Below are 5733 nucleotides of genomic sequence, written 5' to 3'. Positions count from 1 at the left end.
TTATATATCTTGGTGTATATATATATATATATATAAAATAGACTATCATTTATCTATATGATAACATGTTACAATTATATACCATATATTACACTTCTACGTATGTATCTGTTATCTATATTTATGTTTACCACTCTAATTTTATATTTACTTTTAAATTTATATTTATTTCTGTTTTCATCTCTATATTAACCCATGTAAGTTCATTAACCCGACACACCAGAGCCACAACAATACTGTACCTTTGTCAGCACCGGCACGCAGCACACGCCCATCCCATCGCAGCACAGCAAAACAAAACCTATTTCTGTTACTAATGGAACAAACATCCCACAACGTCATTGAACCCTAATAAAAACTCAAATAAAACTAACTGTAAATAAATTTTAAATCCCACTATAAAGTGGCCCAAAACCTCCGCACATGCTCATCATAAACTTCCTCCTAAACCAGTATCTCAAAAACCCCAAAAAACTCAAACACACCTTGAAAATGACACAACTGCTAATAAAAACAAACACCCAATAAAAATTAAATCAAACCAACGCACTAGACTCAAAACTGCACAACTGACCCTAAACATTACTAAAAAAAGTCCCCAAAGCTCTACCTTTATGTTAATGCACAAATAATAACGTCATCTATAAAAGTTATTTGAAAAAATTAAAAAAAAATAATTAAAACCATGAAAATAAAAAACCTAAACTATTAAAATATTAAAAAATATCACTACCTAAATTAAAAAACATATTGCCTATAAAAACCCACCATATAAATGCCCCTGTCCCAAAAAATAAAAATAAAAAAAAATATTGAACCACAAAGAAATCAGAACTTAGGAACACCAAAACCATAATGTTCAAAAAGTCACACCACATCCCTTATCATACACCAACTACAAACAACAGAAAACAATACAATGAATTCTTAAAAACCACCTTAAAACCACTACACTGAAAAACATTTCAAAAATTAAAAACTGCATCTAACAAAAGCCATCTAATAAATTCACACCCAAAACTCCAGCAGCCCAGCTGGCCCTACCAAAGCTCTAGGTTTATACATACAGCAAACAAAATCAAAATCCCAGTAATACCCATCAGAAATCTATGAAAGAATCCTATTGAAATTAATCCTGCCTCAAATACAAACCAACCCATCCAGAAAGTCAGCTTCACTCAAAAAACAATTTACACAGACTTAATACTACCAAGAAATGAAAGAACACACCATATACCACCAATGAATATCATAGTGAAGGAAAAAAAAAACCACTACATTTTTTCCTTTTTGTTTTTTAAACTAACTTCTTTTATTAGCTAGAACAAAAGATTTTGCCAGGACTGTAACAACAACAACAACTTCTTTTGCTTCTTCTCCTTCTGAAATGTCCCTTCTCACTCCCAAATTCCTTTCAACGCCTGAGTTTACATCCAAGCAAAAAAGCAAAATTCGTGCACTCGTGCGTTCGCTGCTCCTGTCAGATTCTCTGTTTCCCTCCACATCTTCTTACACTTTCAGTCTTCACGCTGTCCCGCCGTGATGAGTCTGACAGAAGAATTGGCACATGTTAACAGAGCATTTCCCTCCCTCCCTCCCTCCCTCTGCTTCCCTCAGCGCATTTCAATCCATCCCAGGCCTGCAGTGATGCACGCTCACCCCAAAGCTCACAGCAAGCATGCAGCAGCTCAGGCTCACTCGGCTCCAGGGCCCAGAGCCTGCAGGCCCTGCAGCTGCCACACGGATGGACCTGGTTCCCTCCCCGGGTGCCCAGAGGGAAACCTGAGGGCAGGCGTCCACCCCGAGGGGGCACCCGCAGCCCCGGGCAGGCATGGAGTCACCGGCTGCTCTCTGGGGACGACACCCTCCCTGCAGGCCACACTGCCTCGTCCTCTCCCTCCCTGGGGGACAGGCACCTCCAGGGTCTGTGACCAGCCCCCTTCCGTCAGCATCCAGGGGCTCTGTCAGAGCCAGAGGGCTCAATTCGTGGTGAGTACCGATGGCACACAAATGGCAGCCCGAGGAAATCGTGTTCTGGGCTCTAAGTGCTTGGGACAGGGTCTGATTTTTTGTTTTGTACTTGTATGATGATTAGTACAACAGGGCTCTGATGGATGACATGGCAACACAGAACTAAAAACTCCTCGATAGGATTACATCGACTTCTAGGAAAAGACAAAAGCCTAGGACCCTTCTGAAATCTACTTTTAATCCAAAGCACGGGGATTGTCAGCATGCTGCACCTTCCAGCTTTTCAAAGCAGCTTACCTCTCAAGACCAGGAAACATTGATTTCTACAGAAACAATGGGCAACCCCCAGGCTAATCTCAGCACTACTGTTTAATAGGGGACCTGCCAGCGTGCCAGTCCAGCTTCAAGAGTGCTTTACTTCAGTCTAACATCCCCACACAATTCTTCTCACATCTCCCAACCCTGACATCTTATTTTCCCCTAAAGCTTCTCTTCATTAGCAATTTCCAAGTAACATGGTATTTTTACAACATTCAAAAATGTCATGCTGGACTGTGCTAGAGAGTAATCTGCAAATATAAGCTTAGCAAACTTTGAATTGACTTGAACAGAGAAAAAAACTACAAGTGAACACCTACACCTGTCTACAAAGAGCTAACAAGCCCCTGGCAGCTGCCAGCATCAAAGCACAGCGGATGTCTCTAATACAGGGTAAGGATAACAACATCACCTTCTGTTCTCTCCAGCTTCTTTTCCCTGCAGTCATATTTTCCTTCTTATGATTTTTTTAGTCTCTGTATCTTCTTGGACAGCACCGAGCCCGACGACAAGGATACGAGAGTCTTTCCCTGCCGGACGGAGAGAACCAGGAAAACAGTTAAAAAGAGAACAGGGCAGTTTGAAATTCGTACTTGCAACGAGAAGCAGCGCCTAACCAACAGAACAAAAGTAAACCAAGCATGATACCTCCCTGGGGACAGAAGACTTATAAACTCTCCAGGATTCACAATTCTAGCGACCAAACCCTTCAGGACAGCAGCCAAGTGTCCCATGGGGTGGTGCTGCACCAAAGAACCATCTGAGAGGTTCCAAAGAGTGAAATGCACAATATTTTGCAAAGACAAAAAATCCTGCAAAATAACAAAAACACAATAGATGTAAACTACAGGGCAAGAGTACAAGTGTTACCTTTGGGAGCTGGAACCATCCAGGTGAGCACCTGATAACTGGATCCTCACCAGAGTTTGAACCCTTCAGGACACAGAAGGGTTTTCCCCAGGAATTTCACAGACTGAGTTTTGATAGAAGCACGCTCGCCGGATCCTCAGAAACGTCGCCCATTCTCCAGGCGTCTGGAGAGAACTGCAAATGGCTCTCACGTAGTTGGAGCTAGTTCTGTAAGGTCTCAGGGTGAATTTCACCAGATGGAACTGAATTGGGCAACTCCCAGTGAGACAGAGGGAACCCAAAGCTTGTTTTACCCAAACCTTGGGTAAGCAGAGCTGCAACAAATACTGAGGAAACAGACATAACAGGGTAAAAATAATAAAACTATTGCTTTTTCTTTAATCTTGCCTTTTTTTTTTTTATTCAGATGAGCAAAACAATGAAGGAGAAGGTGAAAAACTCACCATTACTGAACATTTCATCATCTGTAAGCTGAGCATCCTTAGCATAGAGGACTCCAGAGTTAAAATTCACTGATCCCTGGGAAATAAAACCAAATATATGACAAACAGTCAAACAGAAGGTGTAAAAATTTGTTTCCTCTACGGACTTTCAAGTACGTATCTTTGTATATATCCTACACATTACAACATACACTTTACACCATCTCCTAATATATAATAATTTACCTTTAAACTTTGATAGTATAGTGTGGAGAAATGGCTCCATGACAGAGGTCACGCAGACATTCGCTCGTTAGCCGACCAGGAGCTGGGAAAGTACCGAACACAGGTATTTTTGAGTTTTGCACCTGCAAGATAGCGTGTGCCTGGGCCTAGCTGGGTAGGATAACAAGTAGACAGAGAGACGTGGGAAATAGGGAATGTAGGCCCAAAGGAATGAGGAAGAGTTGATGGTATAGTTTAACCAATAGATCGCTTGGCTTACAGAATATTCATAAGCTTATTATGTGCTGTATAAGTGTCTGATACTCTCTGCAATAAACATAGCTTGCTGATCTCATATTGAGTGTCCGAGTCTTCCCTCACCCAAGAGTATAGCATAAAATTATTAACTAAAATTGGTGATCTATTATTATTAAGTTGTGCTTAAAGTTATTTTTGCTGTCATGTTCAAAACAATTTTTTTTTTTTTTACTGTAATGAATGAGCAATTGATCTCAAAGTCATCACAAGCCCATCAAAAAAACAAAGCTCTATTCACCGGGCAGGTCTGTGAGCTAGAGGGTAGTTAGAGGGTATTTCATGAACCAATAAATCCTGTCAACAAAACCAGGATCTTTAGCCCACTCCTATTAAAGATTCTACAAGGATGATGGTTTGATTTGTGTTTAGAAGTTTAGATTTAAAATGGCCAGTCCAATGGATAAATAAAGACAGTTGAAGTAGTATTACTTTACTCTTATTATTATTGGTATTAGTATTATCAGCTACTGGAAGAAACAAACCAGTAGTATCTATACTTAATTACTTCTATTTCCAGAAAACAATAAAGAAAAAGAACCCAACCAAAAAAAGTCACTTCCTACCTTTTGTATCTCAGGATGATGAATTTCTCTTGGGCACTTCTCCAATTTATCAAGACTCATAGCACTGAAAGGCAAACAAAACAGTGCTTTATAGAAGGCCAAGTGCACGTTTCAAGGCTGAACCACCAACTGACTGCAGTGACAGCAGTTACAACATGAATCAGTCCAAGGGCCTCTCTTAAATGGAATGGAATGTTTTGTGGAACTGCCATTTCTTTCCCAAAATACTAACTTCCAACACTTCCTAAACTTATTTTGCATTTTAAAAACAGAAATTAGTAAGACTCTGTGTGGACATCAGGTTTATTTCCTTCTAATGCACAGAGCTCTGTTCCATCATCCTTCACTTTGGCTCTACACAGAATCATGGTGAGCTTTTTAGGAGTGCTCAATAATCAATTCTATTTCTTTTCCTAGTTCTCTCTCTTCTTCAATAATTAAAGGCAAGTCAAATGAAAAATGACAAGTTCAGCATCAGAGTCACACTTTTCCCCTTTGTCTGCTCAAGAACAGGCTTTAAATCCACTTATTGCTGCCTTCAACGATTCAGACTTGCAAAACCATTCTTACATGTTTTACAGGTTTATCATAAAACCCACAGAACACAAGCTCTGAATTACAGGAAAAGGTACACAGGCAAATATCTAAACTGATTACTTATTTGAAAACACATACCTTAATTCAGATTTCACCCAGAATGTTTCTGTGGGACACTAAGGGAGACATATTTTGTGAGTACCCTGTAAACAAGAAAAGCTAGCATAGATTACAGGACATACCCACTTTTTCTGCATATTCAAATAGAATTATTAATAAAAACAATTAGGTTTAAAAAGAAGGAAGATAACCAAGGTAATTTTACTCAGCTATATTTACTCCCGATTTAGAGAAAAAAAAAAGGCCCGGGTGCTGCAAAGAAAAAAAAAGTGAACCACAAACGCTTACAGTAGAATTTTAAAACAATCGCTTGGATACAAGAATCTTATGGAACGTGAAGTAGAAAAAAAGTGAAACCACTATCAGACCTGCCTATTTTCTCACCACTG

General features: G+C 39.7%; 1 long non-coding RNA gene across 1 annotated transcript; it reads right to left on the bottom strand.

Annotated features, from left to right (window-relative positions):
* Nucleotides 1-1290: 1290 nt before the first annotated feature.
* On the bottom strand, nt 1291-4383 carry LOC131084382 (uncharacterized). The gene is made up of 5 exons (XR_009114567.1): nt 3828-4383; nt 3603-3678; nt 3210-3485; nt 2702-3101; nt 1291-1548 (listed from the first exon to the last, which is right to left on the bottom strand). It is a non-coding gene; the product is annotated as an uncharacterized LOC131084382 (long non-coding RNA).
* Between the last annotated feature and the right edge of the window lie 1350 nt (nt 4384-5733).

This window comes from Melospiza georgiana, chromosome 6 (assembly GCF_028018845.1).
Source record: "Melospiza georgiana isolate bMelGeo1 chromosome 6, bMelGeo1.pri, whole genome shotgun sequence".
NCBI classification, from domain to species: domain Eukaryota; kingdom Metazoa; phylum Chordata; class Aves; order Passeriformes; family Passerellidae; genus Melospiza; species Melospiza georgiana.
This window is presented reverse-complemented; position numbering and strand designations above follow the sequence as displayed.